Source organism: Papilio xuthus, unplaced genomic scaffold (genome assembly GCF_000836235.2).
Source record: "Papilio xuthus unplaced genomic scaffold, Pxut_1.1 DF827461.1, whole genome shotgun sequence".
Lineage (NCBI taxonomy): Eukaryota > Metazoa > Arthropoda > Insecta > Lepidoptera > Papilionidae > Papilio > Papilio xuthus.
Window position 1 is genome coordinate 322,091 of NW_013531188.1, and position 26,116 is coordinate 348,206.

At 33.3% G+C, this 26,116-nt stretch overlaps 1 long non-coding RNA gene across 1 annotated transcript in view; it reads left to right on the top strand.

Moving 5' to 3' along the window:
* Positions 1-2,184: 2,184 nt before the first annotated feature.
* Positions 2,185-26,116, top strand: part of LOC106119360 (uncharacterized) — an 84,939-nt gene continuing 61,007 nt past the window's right edge. Inside the window, exon 1 of the long non-coding RNA XR_001227956.1 lies at positions 2,185-2,224. This is a non-coding gene — a long non-coding RNA (uncharacterized LOC106119360). The remainder of the gene's footprint in view (positions 2,225-26,116) is intronic.

Below are 26,116 nucleotides of genomic sequence, written 5' to 3' on the forward strand. Positions count from 1 at the left end.
TTGAGCAGTGTGGTTTAACATCACTCCACTAATGTGTCTGTTGCGTAAAACGTTTCAAATATTTAAAACCATTAATTGCGGACAGTCCAAACTTTAGGGCAAAATATCCGAACGGGCCCATAAACTATCCAATTTATTGTACATCATTTGACACATGTCAAAATTAGATTCGGTTATCTGTAGCACATGCTATGCTTTATTTTAATTTGAACTCTATTCGTACGTGATAAGATTTAATGTTACAACGATGGTTTGATAAAATCATAGGTGGGCAGGCACTGCAAAGATACTACTAATCCAATGTAAATTATTACCAGTAAAATGTAGTATTTGGTTGTTAAGTAGACAAAGCTTTGCTTGGCATAAGAACTCGTTGGAGTTAGACTCGTAAAGAATGTTCTAATATTTATTTGAAATGTAAGAAACCAATTTATACTCGTTACAAATATTAGCAAAATAGCAATATTAGTATTCAAATATCTTGGCGGCTCTTAACATCGCGCCAGTCTCTACTATTTTTTTTTAATTCGGTGAGGATAGAGGCGCGCGTAAAAACTAGTGTTATATAAAGTAAAAACTTTACGTCACAATTTAAAAACAACTACACACAAACACAAATAAATATTACCTCTTGATATATTTATTTGTAATATATTCTGAAGAGTTATAGCCCTACCTATTGTATAACAAATAATGAACATTTAAAGTCATTGTCTAGACAACTAAAATCCAAGGAGTCGGCAAGTAAATTAGTACGGAAGACGTAGCTTCGTAAGTCCTTAAATCTGTCTTCTTAACACTCGATTAGCATAGAGAGGGAGCGAATATCGATATCGCGATGCGGAATCGATACGTGCCGATAGTAAATCGATTCTTTGCGATAGTAAGCGAGCAGTTGCCTTCCCGAACACGTCCCTCGCCCATTTACTGAATGCACTTAATTCTCTCCATCCCGTTGTAAACACGAAACGGTTCGGAATGACAAATGGAAAAAGGAAAGGGTCCGTTTAAAACGGCATTAAAATCGCAATTTGTATGAACGGGCCGCCTCGATATGAGCCAATATTGTGTCCGGCTGAGGACGAAGTCGCAGCGCGTATGCGAAACAACGTTACACGTGAGTATTGCAAGGCAACATGTTAAAGGAAAACAACCTTTATGGTGTGACCAATAAGAATTACAATTCATTTTTTTGAGTGATATATTTAAGTATTGAAGACCTAAGGTGGCGCCATGGTCCAGTAAGACATTGCGTGACACGGACAGGCATTCTTTGACACTATGGTTTGACACGCGATAATGGGCTTTATGACCTACGTGATTGGGGGTACAATGACGCGCGTGTTAACTCTTCTGATAGTCAATTCGTATAGGCTATAAATTGTTCGTAAATATTTCTAATAACGTTATTAGATGTTGCATTAGAATTTGAATGCAGCGCGTTTACTCATGAGTAATCAAAAGTTGGCATGTTGCGAGAATTTGCTATGAGGTAACATTGCTGATAATTTACTTAGACTTGGGTGGGCACCGAAAAACACTAGTTAGTAAAAGAAAAACAAGATTTATGACTACTATAAATATTGTGACACGAGGAATACGAATCAAACATCTTATTATACCTCTGAATCAGAGAAATCACAATGAAACGAAAATTCTCTAATACATTGTTTCCTTTTGGAACCAAATAAGAGGTCATGCTTAGCATCTGTTTACCCCATTTATGTTTAATGAGGGTTGCACGTAACGTTTTCAAGTATAAAAATCGATTACTACATTTCTAGTACATGGCGCGCCGTCGCCAGCCGCTAGTCTAGACATCGTGGTTTATATGTGAGTTCGCGATCTGAATTGTTAGCGAATCTTTGGGTTTTGCAATAACACGTATTGTAAGGAAGAACGTACTCAAATATATCTAGCTTTTAGACTATCTTTCTTCTCTATTATAATAATTAGATGTCTACTTAGATATGATTCTTATTTTACTAATGTTATAAATGCGAAAGTTTATAATAGATGGATGGACGGATGGATTGTTTGATGAAATTTGTCACACATGTAGAACATAATCTGGAAGAACACATAGGCTATTTATAATGTTTTTTAATTCCGCGCGGACGGAGTCACGAGCTACAGCTAGTTGTTAATATTTTCTTAATAAACATTAATGAAACTTGTTTTTTTTTCAGATAACAGTGAGCTGATATGAAGGAGAGGATACCATGTGAGTAAATAATAAAGGAAAGAAAATGTTAGAGAAATTAGGTTAATTTTACGTGTTATTTGAATGTGAAAATTTATTTGATATTCTTTTAACAAAATCCAGGTAAATATGTAGTACTATTTATCTTTTATAAATATCGTCATAAATATGATAACTTTCTCTAAAAGTAAAACATATTCTTTCAACAAATAATAACTGTCTAAAATAGAGATCAAAAGAAACATATGAAAATCATTGTAGAACTTTGTTGAGGAATCTACATTTCTCTGTGAACATGGCTCATTAAATATTATTAATATTTCATCATTTATTTATATTATATTTTACAAATTATATTAAATATACCGTGACAGCGTGACATGAGAGATTACTAAGATTTTTTTTTTAATAAAATGACAAGATGTTAATTTCATTTTGACTTTTAAAAGTATTTAATATTAGCTGCGCTCGCAACTTCGTTTGCGTGATTTTTTTTTATAATTTCCACCCCCACTTTCAACCCGTTACAATCCTTTTATCGCGTTAAAAACTAACCAAGAAAGGACATACATACTCAAGCTCTAACTATCTGTGTACCAAATTTCATTTAAATCGGATAAGTAGTTTTTGCGTAAAAGACGTATCGCATTAATGAAATTGGTACGGAGTGGATTATTTTGGTCTCAGAAACCAACGATAAGAGTTTTGTAGCCCTTATTTTTGCCGATTATGCTTATTTTACGTGATTTTATGATATAAATATCACTTTAAAACTAATGACAAATTGCTGCCTTTGATCTTGATTATAAAATATTGTTACACAAATATGAACCTTAAAATAATGCCGTTAAATGTCATTTATTTTTATTATGATACATTATTTCTTTTCCTGGAAACAAGGGAATGTTTCTTGCAATAAATTTAATATAATTATCACAAAAAGAAATTAATTTTGTTGTTAAGTCTTAGTTATAAATCAAAATTTATTTTCGATAAGGAATTTGATTTAAACATGTGTTAAATTTAGAATTATTTAAATTACTATTACAAATAAAATTGTTTGCTAAAGGAATAATTTTTACTCAATACAATTATCTACTCTCTACTACAATTATAAACTAAATAACTTCATCTTATAACCTTTCAAAATATGTTCTTCACCATATTTCTTCATCGTTTTCGAATCTCCATCAACTTGTTCTCGTGTTTAAATATATTTCATAATAAACATGTGATGTTATTTATATCTGGGAGTCGTACTGCATACCTACACACGAAAGGCGGGCCCGACAGTCACTGAGTTGTCACCGCTTTGCTATGTACCACATTGTTTTATTTATATATAATGTTTGTTGTTAATTAAATTTTAAACTATTTTGTTATGTGATCAAAGAGTTTGCAAACCGTATTCTTCCTTTCTAGGAGTTAATATTGTAGTTAATTCAAAGATTATTACCGATATACGAGCCACTTCTAAAAGTCGATTGTCCTTTTTTCACTGGCGCGGACGCGAGTACCACCCACGGCCAACGTCGTTCGGGTGTCTGCATAGTGGAAACAGGCACTTAATTTTATGAATCGTTTTGAGAAAATAAACGAATTCCGTACTTCAAAATCTCTTAACATTGTTCTTTTGATTCGATTTTGGATGTTGATTTTACTGCTAAATGTGATTTTGACGGTTTGCGAGACGCGACACAGATTTATGTCTGGGGTTATATTGATTTAGGGTGACAAGGAAACGTAATTTTTTATCGGGAATTACTCAAGGACTTAGGACGGACATTTCGGACAGCGATAGGTTGATGTTGTTTTGAATAGAGTGACCATAATGATAAGGGAGAACAAGGACTACTTTATTTAAAGACAAATTTAAATAAAATGTTTGTGGAAAGGCTTCAACATTTTTTTTAAACTTGTTATTTTGACATCACCGTACCTATCTGTAAGATCTTTTATTATCAAAATAATTTATTTTATCTATATTTTGTTGTCACATTAGTAAGTAAAACGCAAAGCATTCCACACCTAATCCACAAGTTTACGATTGTGGGGCGTCGTATCGGAACATTTCTGACATTTCTCCTAGTAAGATTAACCGACATAATCTTGCGGCTGGCAGAGAACCGTCAGATCTTTATTTGTATGGCCATAAATATTAAATTCGCTTGTAATTTATTTTGTCAACTATATATAAGAGTTAAATAGGAATTGTGTCAAAAGATCATTCCTATTTCAGACGTATTGTTTTCGATGTATTTCAGTGGAATGGCGGCGGATATTTGAATGTATTTTTGGGTGCAAACTATTGGAGGGCGGTTAGATATATTTCGTTGTCTTCGTAAACGTGAAATATTTCTTTTGTCTACTCTGTAATTATATTCCTGATTGAATTTACTATTTTTAGAAAGCGGTTAGATGATTCAAATCATCAAAATTACCCTATATTTAGAATATTAACATGTTCGAATTTTATTTATTTGCCATTTGAATTTATCTTGGCCAAATTTAATTTATGTAAAAAATATTTGCAATTAGCTGCCGCCCGCGACTCCGTCTGCGCGGGATTAAAAATAGATGTTGGCCGATTCTCAGACCTACTCAATATGCTCACAAAATTTCATAAGAATCGGTCAAGCCGTTTCGGAGGAGTATGGGAACGAAAATTGTAACACGAGCATTATTAAGATAATAAAATTAAGATCTATACACCATTAAAATAATCAAAAACGAAATCGTTGAATAGATAAATAACTTACTTTGTAGTAATCAGATCTCAGAACAGAAATTGATGATTCACATTGATAAAGTTACTTATAAAACAATTAAGATATTATTAAGATCACAAATTCACTTTGGAATGATAAAATATGCACTATATAAACGAAACAGGTCACCGCTTTTAATATAATATTCATTACGTGCATCCTTTCTGCAATCTCCTTATTATTATAATATAAATGCGAATGTTTAGATGGATGTTTGTTTGAAGTTATCTCCAGAGCTGTGAATGGATCTTGCTAAAATTTTACATAAGTGTATTATTTGGCATAGGTATTTTGTTAATTCCTCGCAGACGGAGTCGCAGGCGACAGCTAGTGTTAATATAAAATAAATTATGTATGAAAAAGGTGTGTCGGGATCGCTTCGATTGCGAGGTTGGTCTGTGTCTACCCCTCTGGATTTCAGGCGTGAGTAATGTTGTTGTTGTTGAATGAATTTCCTTTTTATTTATTTATAAATAATTTATTTTTAAATTAGAGTCAAACGATTCACACAAAATGTAAAATACAAATAAATAAAGCACTTAAGTCGCAACTTTTATCTATAGGTAGCAAAAGGCCACAAAACATGACAGAATTTTTATTAATCAAACCTCGTATTGTGTTTTATTTAAATACATTCAAAAAATTTCTTCCTCTTTAAATAACCCCGGTTAAAGGCGCGGAAGAGCAGCAAAGAATAATTTAAGTTACAAGGATTAATAAAACTCTGTTTTCATTAAAATACAAATAACGAAAGTCAAGTAGTGCTAGTGCAAATAGGTCTTTACATTTTGTGAAACATACAAAGCCACAATATTATATTCAATGAGGACATTAATAATGAAATATGAATTGTCATATTGTTTCACACGAGGGCAGAAAAATGAGACTAGACAGTACCGTTGCAGTACTGCATTGCTTGAACGCACACACAGACCGACAAGGATATCTGGCCCAGTGGGTATAAGTCAAACATTATGATAGCTCGCTAGCCCACCTTTCAATGTTACAAAGTGTCATAAAGTCCTTATCATCGTGTAGCTGTCATGTCATGTTTTACATATCTTGCCTCTTTCATAAATAAAATAAACTAAATATACCAAATTACCTTGTTAGACTATATAATCAAAACGGTACTTTTCTCTCTCAGCTTTGTTCTTTGAAGAAATTCATATCAGTATTGCACTGTCCTGCTGTAGTTTTCTGCCCTCGTGTGAAACTAATGGTGATTAGCGGCGCCGGCTACTGCTAGTGGACAGGATCTGTGTCGGCGCCGACTATTTTATTATATAATTAATTAAAATATTATGGAAATTTTAACAAACTATAAACTATCATATAAGTGTGTTATGGCGAATCATAGGTTCGGTTCTCACTCATAATGTTACTATTGGCTTTCTTTTAAATTCCAATTTAATGAATAATTGAAGTCTGTCCAACCATCACGCATACGACTTAGTGGGGTAGGCTGAGTCCACGGAAATTTGGTAAGTTCCTGAAACACCTCTATCGCCTCTGTTATTTATTTACTTATACTTAATGACCATAAAACACCTGGAAAGAATAAGAATAGTATAAAACAAGTTAATCCTAATTTTCATAATGCATAGTCTTAAGTAAAAGCTTATTCAAACGTTCACATCGACTTTCTAGTTAAAAGCGATCATCATCAATTATTAAGCCCTACAAAGTAATGCAATAAAGCAGACTACCTAAATGGGCATAAGGTATCGCCTTACACGACTTTACATTCATCTCTATCAAGACAAACTGTAAGAGAAATCAGATTAAGAAAACCTATTTTATTTACTTAAAGATTAACTGATAAATACATATTCTATACATATTAATAAAATTAGATTTGTCTGTATGTAATAACCAAATAATGGTAATTCGTATACATTATGCATTGCTGATAATGAAAAACAAATAAAATTGTTGTCTTCCCGTTTGTCTGTCCGCAAATTCGCATTTGTTCCGTGTATCTCGGAAACGGTTGGGTCGATTTCGACAACATGTTTTGGAAATTTGTTTCTGTAGTGAAAACCTATGTTTATAAGAACAGTTAAAAATTATATGAACAATTTTTAAACATTGAATGAATATTAACTATTCGTATACTTCATTAAAAACATAACAAATAACCACTATTTTTTTAATACTATTATTATGGGTACATATCTACGTAATAATAAAGGTTTGCGTTATCAGATGACATTTGAAATTAATTAAAATGAGAGCATGCGGCTGGATACAAGATATTAATTCAGGTCTTGTCTATTTTTTTTTTTGCAAATTATGTCAAAAACACTTCTATATTATTAGTATTAGTTTTATACAATATTAAAAACATTGTAGAGTAGAAAAATTAAGCATAAATATAATTGGAATGTTATATTTTTTAAACATGATATTTTTGCGTTATTTATAACGAAAATTTTTATTATATATTGTCTGTCTGTCTGTCTTTCCGTTAGACTGTGTTTGTTCCGGGTAATTTTCGGCACAGTTAGACTAATTTTGACGGGAAGGTAACTGATACACGCGGGTAAATTACATTTAAAAACTTAACAAAATGTATTTGAAAAAAAGAAAAGTTTGATTGATCGCCAGCTATCCGATGTATCGAATAAACTTTTTCCCCCAAATCGATACAAAACATTTAACAAACACGCCATCAGATTGTTACACAGCCATAAATTCCAAAGAATAATCGATACCAATTGAGATATCAGAATATTCGGGTATCTTTATTCACGGGAAAATACTCCTTAAAACCAAATAGTTTAAGGTTCTTATTATAAATGTAGTTATATAAATTGATCACCTTTGTCAAGCCGACTATACATTTGGAAAATGTAAACGAATAACAACTTTATTCCCTTGACATAAGGTTGCTGTTTTTAATTTACTAGAGACAGTTTGTCCGACAAGGCGGTCTCACACGTCGTGATCGCAAAAGAATACTGCAATCATAAATTGCTTGGCCAATAGTTAGTTTGCATAGCCTCGGGATGATCAGGAGGAATGAACCCTTAAAAGGACCTCTGGCTGGGCTGCTTTTAGGATAATTTTATGTTAATTTTTATTATTAGATTAGATCTGATGCATAGTAAGGGGAAATATCCTCCTCCAGTATCCTTCATCGATTAAAGGTAAGTAACGTAGATGCAATTGCGGGTTTCTACGGGCAGCGGTCACCTCGCTTGGTGTTTGCTCGTTTGCTATGAAAACATGCCATATACATCTTTCTTTAGATATTTAATAAAAATTAAAGTCGACTGTGATTGTATCTCTTTTGGATTAAAATTTCTTCAAAAACAAGTTAACTAATGACGTCATATTTCCACCCACATCTCGTCAATCGGTTGACAAACTAACATTCCATAGACCGCTTTCATTCAACTCAGCTATCGGTCACAAATTAATTGCTCGAAAATTAGTTAATTAATAGCAGCATCGGTTCGTTGACTTCTCTATATCTATACAATTTGTTGGGCGCATGGTCAGCCGGCTTTATCTTGCCAATAAAATTGTCGTAAAACTCGACACTAGGGGGCGACACGCGTTTGTGTTCCATTCTTAATGTTACAACTGGCTACAAACCGATATTGACTTGCCACTTTTATGTCCTTCATTGGATTTAGGAAGTGCTTCACAATCTATCTATCGTTTCCTTATGGGTATCAACTATTTTACACTTTATTTATACATACTAACATACTAACCATCTCAAAAGTAACATAAGGTAAACAAAGAAGAGAACAAGAACTCCAGAATGACATGAGATGAATTTTGATTGTAATTTAGTTTCTATGCATCTAAATAAGAGCGTCAGTAGCTCATAGGTTAAAGCACTTGATTCGCAAGCACGTCCTGGGTTCTAATCCTGCTGTGTACCAATGTGTTTTTCATACTTACATATACATTTATCCGACGTACTGTCAAGGAAAATGTCGGAAGGTGATGCAACCCGCATATCTGCAAAGAAATTCAAAGATATGTGTGAAGTCAACCAGCACTGGGTCAACGTGGTTAACCTATGGCCTATTCACCCCTTTTTTTTCCAGAGAGGAATGCTTTATGTATACTCCGCGCCCTGGGGGGGACGCGGTAGTTATGTGGGATTCTCCTCCATAACGGAGGCATACCCACTAAATCTCTCTGTTCCTCCAACGCATCGGGACGGGGCCACGGGCACGCTTTCGCTCTCGTCCGCGGCCCCGTCAGCGCCAGCTGTCGAGGCAGCTCCCTCTCGGGGGGGAGGCAACCCTCAGTCGCCGGTGATGGACTCCCCCGTGGCCTAGTCACCCCTAACTTAGGGTAGGCACAGTCAGTGGATGCGTATAGTGAGTGAGCTAATGATGATGTGTTAAAGTAGTTAATTCATCGTTAAAATTCTTTTGATAAAAGCTTTACTTTTACTACTTATAAATGAGTGTATTATTTGAATTTTACAACATTAGTTTATTTGAATTATCCACGTGAAAGAAATCTTAAAATAAACCTTAGCATTTACAATTTTATTATGTCTATTAAGATTATTATTATTAACACAGCGTCAGTCGTAAAAATCTAAGTAATTATCACATTTGAATTCAATTTTGATACGTAAGTACGTGTTGAGATTTAGTACAGTAATTTTACCTGAACTTAACATATTCTTATCTCTATTGTTTTCATAGTGAATGATAAAGATGGCTATATGGTACATGTATTTCGCAATGGATTACAATTACTGGATTCCTACTAAGAGTACATTTTTGTTTGTCACCTATTAATGTTTACCGCCCAGTTAAAGTTACTCTGTTTTTTAACAATATAATTTAAGCTTTAAAAATATCCTTTTGTAAGTATTCAATTGAATAGTTTATCAAATAAATAGTAGTTACAGTTGCATAAAGATGAAATTTGTATGCTAAAAGTTAAAAATGTGTATATTAGAGGAAGTTTGAAAGTAGCGCCAGTGATCGAGAAATTGAGGAGTAATAGATTAGCGTGGTTTGGACATGTTATAAGCAAAAAAGTAATGAGATTGAAAGTGTATGGCTACAAAAGCAGAGGAAGACCAAAAAAGTATGGAATGACTGTGTGGACTGTGTTCGGATATGACGGCTGATAAAGATGTATGGAGGAGTAGTACATACTGTGTCGACCCTCAATAGAGATAAGGGCATGTTGATGATGATGACGATCAAATAAATAGTAATCAGGTAATGTACACTTTAGCCGTAAATCGTTAAACAAGGATCAAAGTTGTTCTTAAACCGTTTTAATTTAAAGAATACTTAACCAGTCGTAAACTGGTAAAGCTTACGTCAAGGTGATGCTCAACAAACTTTGGTTTCCCACAATAAAGGTACGAGGCGTTACTAAAATGTCATAAACTTACACTAAAACGGCTTAATGGCCGTCGATCTGTCACCGGCAAATCGTAGACATCGTTCGTTTGTAACTTGACTAGGGAAATATAGACACGGGAAAATGCTTTCTGAACGAATTTATTCAGTTTACGTATCACATTTAGAATATATTTCGACTCTTTATTATAAAAATGTAAACTTATTCAATATCATGTTGTTTAGAAACTTTGTATGTAGCCAATAAGGTCAGCGGAGGAACTGTTTCGCCTTGCACTTGACAGGAACAAATATTCCAAGTTAGCGACCAACCTTCAAGACTGAAGAGGCACTAGAAGAAGAAGAATAAAGAATAGTGGACCAATGAAATGTAACCTTAACAAATTACTGAAATGTAACATGTTAATTTGTGAATTCATTCGATATGCAATTTTCCGAGTCTTTACAATTTTAGACAAATTCCAAACTGGCGACTTTCACGTTTTTCCAGTGACAGGTCTATCAAAAAATCGTACAATTTCTTGGAGTGCGCGAACATAAATCACTCGTGTCGTAAAAATGTTCGCTCGTAACTGAAAACGATTTCGTTGTTAAACAAGTGTTTTGTTGTAGACAAGCCCGCATTGTTTACAGGAGTTACAATTTATATACTAATTAGTAGACTTGAATAGTTTATACATTTTTAAACGCTAAGGCACTACGTACACGAGGCAACGTAAATTTTTGAAACTAATATCGTATCCTTGCGTTGCGTGTATCGAGTAGCGCGCGCTTTGTGGGACTAGACGAAGTGCAATCGCTCCGAAGGGATTCCATAACTAACTTCAAAAATGTATAGAATTGACAATAACTTTCAATAAGACACGTGAATGTCGCACTTCAGTTCCATACATTTTTGAAGTTCGTCATAAAATCGTTTCAAAGCGAATGCACTTTATCTAGCTCCGCTGTATACACAACGATGAATCGTCAATACGAATTGTCTATTCGTCATATCGCCTACAGGGCTGACTCGTATATCTTTCGTGCATTCACGCCAAAACTAATAACATAATAAAATAAAATTATTTAATTAAAAAACAGACGTTATTAGAATATGCTTTTTAGCATATAATTTGTTTCGATATTGAATAACCTAATTTTGTTAACTTGGATGTAATGGATGAAATAGCGCCATCTATTAGCTGAATTTTTAAACAATTTTTTATGTTTCTTTAAAAGTAAATGTTTATGTTATATGGAACATTTCTTATATACTCTTATATACTCGAAAAAATGTTAAATATTTTCCTTACTACGTTCAAACACGTATTTTACCCATGGTAACACTATTAGTTAGAGCGTAAAAAATTACGGTTTATGCATTTGTTTTAAATTCACAATATTTAACATTTTACACTTTTGTAACTAGTTCCATGTAACCATTTTACTACGCGACTGTACCGCGAGTGTCACAAACACGAGATGCTGCCGTTGACCTAGGCATTGTCTAGATTCTAGCCTCCTAGCTTGTCGCTTTGGTCTACAACAGACTTACTGTCTACATTTGAAATGTTCGTGTTTTAGCTACCATTTTCCTAAACACATGTACTATGACTCTAGTTTAGTTATTGAAATTAAGGTTTATTTATAGTCAGCACGATCAAACCATAAATTTGAAAAAGAGATACATACATTAAAGTACTAAGTGTTGACTACACATACGGAACCTTTTACGTTTTTACTTATAATTTTTTTAATCTTTCTTTTTCAACATACTGTATTTTTTCATCCTTTTTTGTTGCTATTTAAAATAGCAGTTGTAAATATATCTTCAAACTAATAGTGCGTGCTAATCACATATCATTATTCTATTTTATATTTTTACTTTATAATATTGTTTTCCAAAATTTATCTTAATCCAAGCGCTCTTTACCATCACCCTTATTTTCCGTCGTCTCTAACTAAGTATTACTTAATTTAGTATTTACAATAAAATTGACCACAGGAATATTCCTATTTGATAAACGACAATTCATAAATTCGTGATACTAAAGTACTTTCAGTAAAATGCGTCAAAGAAATAGATATCAGAGTAAATAATATCATAGCTATTAAATGGAATACTATCAGATTTACGACTGACCATAGAACCATGAATACTATACTTTAAAATAGATAAAGAAACCACTGCACTGGAACGCTAAAGTTATGGTTAGCACTCCGGGAAATGTCTTTTGGATTTATTCCCAATGTTACTAAAACCCTTTATCCACTAAGCTTAAAGTCGAGCGAATCTAGCTCCGCATTTTCATATTTGTACATCCGAGAACGTTAATTTCCTACCCATTACGATGAATCAGTATTTGATACTTACAATATGATTGTAAACACTTTTGCTATCTCTTTTTTACTCAAAGAAAATTAACGGGATGGTGACAATAGTTCTTATGGCGACTTGCATTATTCTATTCTAGGTGGGTAGTGAATTTATTTCTTTGACTATGTTGCTACTAGCTCTAGTGGAAAAAGTGTGTCGTCAGGTCCAAGCTAGTTGCTAGTTCGTATTACTCTCAAAGGTAAGGGTATTGTATTGTCTATATCACAAGCAACTTCCGCGTCTCTGTATTTTGTCATGTGAATCGTAGATTAAGTGAGCTCGCCAAATAAGACTATCGTTTGTTTTGTCTTGTCTTGCTCTGTTGCTGCCGGTTGTGTGTCGGAGTGACGGTTGCATTTGTTTTTATTAGTATACGATAATATTTCATTGGGACTTTCAAATTAGAGAGTTCTATGCGTCCTTTAATATTAATGTTGCTATCCCATTCATTCTCTTGTAATAAATAAGGATAACAATAATTTTCTTAAATTAGTATGTTACAGTGTGTACAAGTTTACTGTAAATTTTTCTATTGTTTGATTGTTTAAATATATTCGCAAATCTTACTAATATTATAAATGCGAAAGTTTAGATGGATGTTTGTTTGAAGGTATCTCCGGATCGTCCCAACGGATTTTACTTGAAATTTGGCATACATGTAGAACATAGTCTGAAGAACACATAGGCTTAAGTTATTTATTTTTAATTCCGCGCAGAAGAAATTGCGGGCGACAGCTAGTTAAGTATAAAATTGCTAATAATACACGTGTTTTACGAACATTGTTTATGATTTGTAGTATAGAATAAATCGAACTCCGATACATATTGTGGTAAACCTTTAATTTAAAGTTAGTAGCATACAAATGTATGTACAGCAAAGGAAATGGACAAATGGCATTGATATAGTACCATTCCTTTTACGTATTGGACCTGTAAAGCGAGGCGCGGAAACCTGAAACGTCGGTGTAAGGATTTAATCCTGCAATTATCCCCCACTATCCCTACTGGGGACCCGACAGACCACACGCGAGCCGCCTCCGCCCAGGCTACTAGTATGATCTACTGCTTTGGACGTTGCTTCTCAAAGTTTCACAGCATGTGGGAAGTTACACAATGTTAAGTAAATACTAGCCAATGTCCGTGACTTCGTTCCCGTGGAATAAACTAAATATTCCGTTTCTGGATTATTATATGATAAGCAAAAGCAAATCTAACATTTTTTCGTGATAAAATTTATGCACTTTTTGCTTAATTTCATATAAATTCGTTAAGTTATTTTGGAGTTACATTCTTGGTGACTTATAGTGGGTTTTTGAGAATAAAACTCGCGTTTAAAACATTGTTATCTTTGTTTCGTCAAAGACAATAAGAGGGATGATTATGTTTTATTCAGAAGGCAACAGTTAGTGAATAACATTGGTCGACTTTTAATTGCCGAATAAAATTATACACAAATTTGTGCAGTTTGAGAATCATTGTACAAGTTATTCAAAAGATCATCGGAGAGCATTGCGTGGGCAGTATCTTGTAGGCAAGGAGCGGCCTGTCTTTGTGCTTTACTTGTTTTTAATTAAACGCTACTAACATACGAGTAATCTCATATTAGCTTTGTTTAATGGATGTTAAGATAATTTGCAATTTAACAATCATAATTATTCAGTTTTATGTCTACATAGCAATTAAGATCGTGTTCGATATTGTGGAGTGAGTAATAAAAACTTTATTAGTATTTAAAAAAAAATACAAGACTTTAAATCATTAAATTTGTGCAATTTATAGCTTAAATTATATTAAACTAGTAACTAGTGTTTTTGTTAAATTAGTTTTCTCTAGTCTATGTTTTTTTATCATTAAAAAGTAAGGAAAGATTGAATGATTTGTTTGGTCTGAATGAACATTTCACAAATTCGCTATTACATTTTTTTTTCTAACCGAGCAAAGAGTAACGAAAAATTATTTGACCGCATTTGGATCATATTTTCATGTACTTACTAATATTATAAATACGAATGTTTAGATGGATTAATGGATGTTTGTTTGAAGATATCTCTAGAAGGGCTTAACAGATTTCTATGAAATTTGGATTTCATATAGAACATAGTCTGGAAGAATACATAGGTTACTAAGTATGTTTTTTTTATTTCGCGCAGACGGAGTCACGGGTGAAAGCTAGTCTGTTATAATATTAATAATGTTATTGACGTATCAAACAGAACGTTAAATAGATATAAAATGTTTAATAGCCACAGATGACACTCACGAGGTGTTAAAACTAAAACACTAAAAGGACTCGTAAATCAAATCCGATACGTGGACAACTATTAGATGATTTGAAGACATAAAATAGAAATCTTATGCCGCCTTATGTTCGGAAACATGCCACTGTTTCAGAGATTTTATAGTACTTTTATGATTTCTCTCATCGTTCCTTAGTGAATAGTTTTGTCGTAAAAAAATTTACATCATTCATAAATTAACTTTCAGAATTTAGAGTGATAGATACATATGTTTATTTAATGGGGGAAATAAATTTGCATAAAAAAATGTATTCGTAAAATTATTTTTAACAGGATTTTTGTACAACATCAATAAATGGTATACTTTAGTTAAATGTTTATACAAAGAGAATCTGCAGAATAACAAATGTTTTTATACAAGTGTATCCACAGTGGAGACTCAAACGAAATGCTGGCTAATTAGTACATAGAGGCGAGTGGTGGCGCTTGCGTGCTGTTTATCACTTCGTCCAGTCTTCGGACATGTTCCCAGTTTTGTACAACTCGTGTGTTGCAGGGAACAGAACATTCTGTTGAACACTCTCCTTGATTTAAACGTCGTGCTATGAAATTAAATAATTGAACTGTTTTGTATTAGTCTTGGATATTTATGTCATCTTTTTAATATTATAAATGCTAAAGTTTGATTGGATGGATATTTGTTAGAAGGTATCTGCAAAACGGCTGAACGGACCTCGTTGAAATTTGGCATAGATGTAGAACATAGTCTACAAGAACACATCAGCTACTTATTAAGATTTTCTTTAATTCTTCATGGACGGAGTAGCGGGCGACAGTTAGAAGTAGCCTTAGGTATAGTATCCTTAACTCTTAGACAAATATCTTTTCTATTTAAGTATTTTCATTAAAATATTGAGATGTTCTTGTTTACTTCGACGAGGGCAACATGAAGAGTTATCGGATCGCAACAATTGAATACATTTATAAATTATTAGAGCGAGCGAAATGTATGAAGGGAAATGGTATTCGAGTGAATTATGTTCACCCACGCGCACAAGCCGGCACAATGCAGCAAGTACATTTGAATAGGATTTACGCAGGGCTGTACAACATACCTAGGAACCCTTAATGTAAGAAAAACATTGTATTTATAATATGTATTATAAATGAGAAACTTTAGATTAATGGATATATATATGAATCTTCGTAATAACGTAACTCGGGAACGGCTCGACGGATTTGTATCATCATCAGCTCACTATACGTCCCCACTAAGGGGCCGAAGTCTACCCTAATTCAGTGGTGACTAAGTCATAGTCAACCACGCTGGTCAAGTGCGTGCATCTTGATTTAATTAAATTAACCAACTGATAAAGTACATTTTAAATTATGTGATTTAAATAAAGCTGTTTAAATAGATTTTTTGCAAGCCCTACATTTCGAGATATCATAAGGGTGTCAAGTCGTTTCGAACTCTACCGTTTCTCTGAACAGTCGTGAAGATATTTCTTATGATATGAAGCGCCGCCTACGTCGCCAATTGTAATTAAGACTCGCTCAAAACAAATAGCTTCCCTAACGACACCTTAAAACCCATTTCCACTAAGTATACCATTGAAAGGATGACCGCCAAATGATGGTGATGTCGAGGACAGACCGAAGTGGAAGAGTCATTAGGAAACAGATCCCACCACTATACATACTAGCTAGAGAAAAACAGATAGACCTCATTTCCACTAAGCCAATAGCTACACATTATTGCGCCACTGGGAAGTGTAGTAAATGTTTTCTTAGTGAAAAAGGGGTCTTATACATTTGTCGCAATGCCGATTAATCAAATTCATAGCATCGTTTTCCGCTTCATTACTGAAATGTCTCGTCGCTCGACTCCCACGTACTTTGTGAAAGTTTTATTTTAGCCAGTCAATAAGACGATACGGATTTAGACCTAGATGCTACGATGTGCGCTATTATCTAGACATTTAAGACTGCTCCTAATATCTAAGTTTAAATTAATTCATAAGCTATTTAATCAAGGAATAGTTTGAAGATTTAGACTTAAAATTAGTATAAAACTATTCGTTATTAGATCTCACGTAAATCAGATTTTCTCTTTACTAAGCTTGGAAATGTTTAACTGTTAAGTAATCATTCGGGTTAAAAGTATTAAGTAAAGGATTTACTTTAAAAGTGTAACAAGAGCATAGTCACACATTCAAGTTACCCTTTTAAGGAACAAATCAGTATCAAATTCCTTTCGCATAATGCGACATGATTTATAGCAGCAGTGTAACATAATAGAAGTTCAAAGCGTGCGAAAACAAAAGAAGGTAACGCATTTTACTGAGCATGCGTTACACCTCACGACACGGCAACGATACGATAAAACTACTGATATAAAAATTAACAAATTTTAAAATAATTAACAAATGTTCAAATGTAATGAAAAAAACACAGTGATCCTATAAGAGTTCCTTTTTTTCCTATGAGTACGGAGCGTCGGTGGCTCAGTGGTCAAGCACTTGACTTGCAATCTGCAGGTCCTGGGTTCGAGTCCCGCCAAGTACCAATGTGTATTACGATTTCCGATTTACATATGTACATTTATCCGACGTTCTTAAGGTAAAGGAAAACATCGTGTTGCAACCTGCACATATCTGAGAAGAAATTCAAAGATATGTGTGAAGCGTGGTTTACTATGGTCTAATCACCCTTAACTTAGGGTAGTCTCCGAGCCTCTCGGTGGGGACGTATAGTGAGCTGATGATGATGACGGAACCCTAAAAATAACTTTAATATAAAGCTTACTTCAAAATCCAAATATAAAATATAAGTCGTAAAAGCCTTGAAATTAATAATAAATCCATAAGCTCCTTCGCGATAGTGCGATTTGAATGAATAATATAAATGGATATAATTTATATTGATTTGGGTTCGCAGAAATCCTCGGCAGTGATATTCATCATAGCTAGATGTCGCCAGTTGTTAACTCGATAAGTCTATAATGATGATAGATCTTGTACTAGGATTGTCTGAAAGGCGTCTTAGTAATGACCTACAATAACTTATTAACGGAGTTTTTGCTATTCTATCGGAGTTTCGATTAACATGTACCTAAGAATTGGTTTCAATTTTTTTTTTGTAAAGCACTGTTATGTATTAAACATGGCGACATATAAACAGTAGTCAAAGAACACCAAAGAGATCTTTTTTGTACTTATTATGTTAATTATGAAGTTTTTTTTTATAGTCAGCTTTTTTATTAGTGACCAATTAAGTTAAACGTTGTTTAAGTAAGGAGTTACTAAATTAAAAGTTGTTCTTAATAACAACAAAATCCATATCATTACAAGGAGTCTAGTCGCTTACTCCGATTTTTTGGAACCATAGGTTCCTCAGAAGAAAATCTAAGGGACGATGATATGTTTTATATATAGATTTTGCTCTCATAAGCCCACGATAAAAGCTATAATAGCCGACGATTTGTCGCGGCATTATAACAGCTCGATAGAGCCACTAGCTAATTTTAGTGCGGTCATTTTCACAGCCGTCGCCTCGGTAACGGTCACCTAAGCTGCTTAGCTCTGCGTAATGCGGTGCTTTATGCGAAATGACACGTTATAAGCCAGTATTAAAACGGTCCGGTGATTCTAAAATGTAACGCTATAATAGATATCGACAAGCTAAAACTGAATGCAATGTATTGTTTATATTTAGTTTATAATAAGTTAAGTTGTGGTAATTACAAATGTGAGTTAAGGACAGGTTTAAAAATAAATTTTCTAAATCAATTAATTGGCGGAAGTAATTGTATAGAGCATAGGTCGCTCAAGGGTTAAGCACTTGACTTGCAATCTGCAGGTCCTGAGTTGGAATCCCGCCATTTACCAATGTGTTTGTGTGATTTACACCTGTACATTTATCCGACGTTCTTACGGTGAACGTATCAGCGAAGAAGTTCAAAGATATGTGTGAAGTTAACCCGCACTTGGCAAGCGTAGTTGACAGTCACCTCTGACTTAGACTAGGATCTGAGCCCCTTAGTTGGAGCGTAGTGACCTGATGATGATAGAAGTGATTAAATTATTTCTAGAATAATTTTAGTTTACACTAACGAGTTAGAATTTGTTACGTCGAAAATGTCTAATTTAATTTTTTTAACAACTATTTATAGTAATAATAAAGCAACTGCATTTGAATAAAATTATTTATAATATCAATAAGTTGTCACCACAAATTTTAATCACTTGATAAATCATTAGTTTTATAGTACTTGTATTAAGTTGCATTGATTCTTGAATGGTTTAAACTCTTGTCTGACTTACAAAATAGTTGTACAAACTTTACGTAAGTTTTAACGATTGTCGTAAACTTATCCGGTTATTACTGGAATAGTAAATCAAATACTAATTATTTCTTATAATTTTATAGAGAGAAATCGTAAACAACCGAGTTGAATAATTTGTCTGATAATGGATACGATTGCAAAGATGTAAATCTTACTTTACTCATTCGCCAAAAGATGGCGCTAATTTTCGGAGAATGTTTTTCAATTTTTTTTTAAGTTAATTATCATTTAAATTTGTTTATTGTTTTGTCATTGGTGTGATAATTTAGTACAGTTGGAATAAATATCAAATTGTATTGACGGTCAGATCTTAATATATTATGTTTGCTTTGCAACTTGAAAGGGCGCATTTAACTATTCTATAATTGTTTGTTTACCTGTACGTTGTCATTTCTCTGCTTCGTAATCATTATAAATTCCTCGCAACTAGTGTTAACACAATGCCAGGTAAGGCATTGCCAAACGCCAACACCAAACAGTTAAATAGCTGGCATTCTTTGATAAGTATAGGTCTATCCAAACTTTAAAGCGGCTCACTGTTTAAATAAGACGTGCAGAACAACTTTGTTTACAACATAATTTATTTTGCTTTTTATACTAATAGGAAAACATACGTAACATACAAGTTGGACGACGCGATGCATGTCCGGATAAGTTTATTTCCTAAAGAGTTCTCGTCTTAGTGACGATACGTTTACGAGACGAGACTTAAAGTTTGAATCTCGTGATACATTCTGTTGTTCGCACTTACTTCGAGTATTGCCAAATTTAATTCCGCGACTAGCGGGAATTTGATATTCCATTGCGGAATAATGCATTGCATTTTGCAGCATAAATTTGCCTGAAAAATAATTCGTAAATGTTTTTTCTGCATATACGAGCTTAAGTGTAAGATGATTTTGGAATGACAAATAAATACACATGTCTAACACCCGCTGCTTCCTTAATGCATGTCCATTTTTTAAATTTCGAATGAAAATTTTTGCCAAGTTTTTTCAATTCTTTTATAACCTCAAATCAAACAATTTTAATGACCACTTTGCTCATTGTCATATAATCTTTTTATTTTGCTCTACATTTTGAAACAAGATTCGTATTTAAAAAATATCGTATCTACAAACTTAAGAATTTATTCTATTTTTATCCTATCAAATATGTAACGTCTAAAATTCAAATTTATTCAAAGGTCAATCGAACCATTCCTGTAGCTAAGCCTACATGGAAATAGGCCAGAGAACTTTGTATGGATTACATCTTTATTTATCATCGATAACTTCAAGAATAACTCGTTTGATGTCATCATTGTAGCGTAAAGTAGGATCAGTACTGGATATACAAATAATTTGGTTATAATTTTGTGTGGGCAATAACTACGTTGTAGTCTGGAAGCTTGCCACGGGGACATACATATACTACTAGGGAGAAGTATTTAGTTGCTATTTACTTATTTATATATCTTATTAATAACGTAATAACACTCCTTCCACTTCGTTCTATCGTGTCTATTAATGCGAAGATTATTTTGTATAATTTGTACGGCGCCCTCTTTTTTTACTGCGTTGGTTAACAGATATATGGCGGTCACCCAGACGCGCCTTAACCTAACGCCGGCACTGTATCAACTTACATTGCCTTAAACCCTTGGTTCAATTGTAATTTACTCGAAAATTAAGTCAAGGTAAAATCATTTTAATAATGTTTCTTATATCAAAACTTAATATGCCGTTATGTTTTATGAATAAGTTACTTCAAACTTAGTAACTTACAAACATGATCGTAATTAAAGACACTACAGCATTTTTGGTTATGTGTCAGCTTGTACGATCCCCGATCGAATTTGGTCAACACTGACATCGCGTGCTCTACTCATCGACAAATTGATCTCGGGCCGTTGTTTGCGCCGCGCCAGGGGAGCTCAACAACGGACCTGAAATTTCTAAATACATTATATTATTTAGATGCTATGTTTTAATAGTTTCCGAAATTTTATTACGATATGAATATATATTTAATGGAATAGAAATTTTTATAAGAAAAATAAGTGTAAAATAGCATAACATAATAATCGTACAAAATGGTATGACGGTACATTAAACCAAGTTTACGTAGAAAACAGGATAAAACAACTTAATTTGTCACTTACCCTTGTCGAATTAACGTAATACAGCGTTGTAGGATTTGAAATCATAAGTTATGAGCAGTAATCAACTAGTTAGCAGTCTCCACGTAAACGTTAGTTGCTAGACGATTAACGAACCGTGAATTAACATTAAGAACTCGTCAGCCATTAGCGAAGTTTTATAGCGGGCCTTCAATTTATCAGTCCTGTTATAAAAGTCACAATATGTTAATAAAAAGGATAATTGCGATATAGCGGAATTTTCAGGACTTAATAACTTTGATAGTGATGCAAGCATGAAATAATCAGTTAAGAAAAATCGTAATCTATATGAAACTTAAACATAATTATTTCTATAATTTAAAGTGATAGCGAATAACTACAGTGTATATGATTTAAACGAAATTCATATTAAATTACCTAAAAATCCAAGATTAATGCGAAATATTTGTTACATATTTAATAATTTACCAGCAGGCCGGGATTAGCAACCCCTGTACGTCAGTGTGTAGTGTCAAGCGAGCAGTGATTTGGACGTTTAGTATAGCGTGCAGCGCGCGGTTATAATTTGCGACGGTCGAGAGCTAATGGTCCTAATTATTGTCATTATAGGTGGTCGCTTTCACTCAATGCCGCGGTCTTCTACAGTCCAATGTCTTTGATTTTGGCAGAGGTTAATGACCCCTTTAAAAAGAAAATGTTGTTAAATATTAATATGTTAGGTATTAGGTATAATTACATAATAAAAGTATAATAAGTTTTTTGAGTAAGTTTTTTATCATTAAATCTCACTTCAACAAAAGCTTTTTTTTCTATGGTTTTTGGATTGTTCAGATACATTCAAAGTGTTAGGAAAAAAGTTATTGCGTAAGTGAGAGGTTGTCTGTAACTACACGACATGTAATATTTTATAACGCCATTTTAAATAGTATTATGTATCTAAAAAATAACAAATATACTTAATACGTTCAACACAATCTAAGTCACGTACAAATCTATTTCTGGAATTTAAAAACTAAAAAGCCGAACTCCAAAAACTGATATCGGCTTCGTGCCTTTGATCTCCGCCGGTGGGCGCATAAATCGTCAGCCAGCGACAAATCGTTGAATCGCTTGATCTACGATGTTTCTTTATTCGTAAATCTTTTGTTGTTCGTTATCCAGAATTGATACGTTATTTTGATGGCTTCAGTTACCAATGCCTGGTTTATTTGCATTAGTAAAACGATACATTTGTACGAGTATGTAGAGTACTACTTTTTATATTATAAGATGGTAAACGAGCAAGCTTCCAAGCGCCCGCTGCTCACAGATATCCACAAAGTGAGATGAATTGCCTACTTTTAATTGACGAAGAAGACGCACAGAAAAAGAATATATCCCCTTCCTATGTATTTCCTCCTCCATTAAATCCACTTCCCCATCCTTTCCTTATAAATGAAAAGGGAAGGGAGAGATGAGTAAAATTAGACCCCCGGAACGCATAGCAGTTTATCTAGGTTAATAAACGATGTAGTTCTTACTTAGGTTGACGTACACGAAGATTAAATAATACAGTAGTATCGGAATCCATAACAGGAATCCTTATTTTACTACAAATGCCTCTATGGCGCAATTTCATTAGGGCGCAGTTTCATTGGTCGTTAACGCTTGCATGCGTTAGGCGATAGTATAGATAGATACGATAGGTACGATTGTACTCGTCAACTGAGCCCCTACACAACGCTTTCAACCGACGATTTTCTTAAGTCTTTAGCCTGTGTACGAAGAGTCCTTGCTTGCTGGATAACGACCGGGGTAGCAACTAATAAAATTGCGTCATAACTTGGATTGTTATAGTTTAGATTCCGTACAAAATTACCTTATTACGTCTGTATTTTTTTTAATGACAATACGTTATATGACATTCAACAATGGAAACCCACGGTATGAATTTACAGTTGCTAGTGCATCGTATGTAACGTACGTGCTTTCTCCACATTTTTTTTAATTAGTCGACCCCTACTTCATAACACGAACAAAGACTTAACATAAACTTCTATAAATATTCACTGAACTTAGAAAATGAAAGTTCGTTGACTTGCCGCACAGCTTTATTAAAATATCGCAAATAATTTCACTCAGAGGTTCGCTACATTTTATTGCTGCTTTTTATGTATATCGTGTGAATTAAATACGTTTTATATTGTTAACTTTAAACCACATTGCAGTATGAGGATAAGATACAAAGTAAAAGGTTTTTATCATAGTTGACCGTCTAGTAATGCCAGTGCTTTGTCAAGCTTTAAAATATTTTACGTAAAATATAATTTTACTGTTAATAATATATGTCTTAAATATTAATTTAATATTTATATTTCGTATTCTAATAAACTCTCAACTCTACCTCTTTAACTCTACAAAAAACATGTAACGCCGCACTAAACTCAGGAAACTAATAACAGAAATTCATAAAGCAAAACTTTTATGGGGCTCCATTTGAATTACTATTGCAAATGAACGCCGCCGCCGTCTTAATGAACAAGTTAATTTTCTCGCGTACGCAATAAAAGCTCGCGGACCACAATGCAGTAGTTGAGAACCCCTGGCGCGCCCGCCAACGGTCTGCTGTTGCTTTAGAAATGCTAACTTTGAAAATAAATGCGAGCACTCCATTGTTTATGTAACCGATCCTTCCTATAATAATTCTGGAATGTTTTGGCTACACAAATATTCATACTACGCACAATTTACTATGATTTTATTATATTAATTTTATGATTTCAAATAAAAAAATGTAATTTAACGTAGAGTAGATCGATTGCTGTTGTTTTTTCTTCTTATTTCAAACGTCATGTAAAGACTTGTGGTCCGTACTCTATACTGCAAATATTCCTTATGCTAAATTACAATAAGAGGTTCCTTGTTTATTATTATACTAGCGGTGGCCCGCGACTCCGTCCGCGCGGAATTAAAAAAAACATGCAGTAGCCTATGTGTTCTTTCAGATTATCTATGTCCTAAATGTATTTTAAGTATTGCCATTTTATTTTATAATAGTTAAAAAAACGTCTGTGGTCACGTAGGTTATGGGATTTTATCGATCTTCACAAGTCTATCCACGATCTCGGACTCTGTTCCGTATCTGATTGGATTGCTATTGTTCATAAGTATTGTCGTTTTTATTGTATAGTAAATTCTAGTTTATAAATTTCAAATATTCTCTTAGTTAGATATGAGTGAACGCGATGACCTGAGACAACGAAATTGGCGCAGGTACTTTAATAACTCAATAGAAAAATGCTGAAAGCTAAAACCGAAATTTGATTAATTTATGTTTTTATTAGTATCTCTGATGTAAACACAGCTTACTATAGATTAAGTAGTAAGTTATTTAAATACAAATTGTACGTGCTGTAGCAGCGTACAATAATTCGTTCAGTTCATTTCTAACGCACGAAGTTGATGTGCAAATTTAACTTTCATCACGATTCGTGAAATATTAATACAATAATAGAATAAATAAACATAACTTGAATATCAAAACGATGAATGTATTAATACAAAACGCTTGGACATTGACGTAAAATAAATGCGAATCAAGTCAATATGAATTGGTCATCGGCTATAAAATTTTTGTTGTTAGTACAGGATTTTTAGGCTTTACTCGTATTCCCGAAAGTCTAAGTATTTGGTAATTGTCGATAACACTAAATTTGGTTTTTTAAGCACATTTTTTATCGCCTGTAAAGATGTTTAAGGAGTTATTGGTACTAGATTTTAAGTGTGCTGGAATTATATCCCATAAAATCTTTAGTATGGATTTAATGCGAGAATAATTAACTTACTTAAAAACATTGTATTGTTTAGAGATTTAAATAGAATAGGGACAGTAAGCAACTCTTCACCGAAATTGAAAATTAGTTATGTAATTTTTAACGTAACGCAACTAAATCATAATTGTACTTGGTTAAATATTAATTTTAAATAATACATTAATGTAAATTTACAAATTTATCGATATTTAAATATGTAGTGTTAAAATATTGTAAAATAGTAAACTAAATAACTGACATAAAAGTGCTAATAAGACTTGCGAATTTTCCCAAGCGAACGCTCGGACGTAGTTGTTCCGCGGCTCGTCAGTCACGCTGTCGCTTGCGGTACTGACATAAGCGGGTAGCGATTTTTGTTTACTATGATTTAAAAAGAAATGTTTAGAAAAATATAAATGGATTATAAAACAAATATTGTAGCAAGATATTTAACCATAACCTTGTCACATCTTTAACGTTGGAAAAAAATGTTTGTTTAAATTTCAGGAACTCCTAATCGTGTTTGAAATTACATATTATTATTGCATAATAAAGCTCAATTAATATGGAAGGTTCAAATTTAAAGCTTTCGCGTTTTCTCACAAATAAAGATATTCTTTAACTATAGCGTTAGGTTTAAACCGCATAGTTGTATTGCATAGCAAGCTTAATTGTTTTAGTTCCAGATATTTCGTGGTTAAAGCAATACATCATTTGCGCCAACGAAAAACTCTACAAACTTATGTTAAGTTTTACTTTTATTTTGTATAAAGAATGTATTCAATGTTAAATGTATTACAACAATTCAAAGGACTAATCTTAATTTACCTTATCTTTTTTACTCTTATCTTTATCTTTTGTTGCGTTACCAAATGGTAAGCAATTGTTTATTTTACCTGCAACATATCATCTATAAAAAGGTAATCCTCAA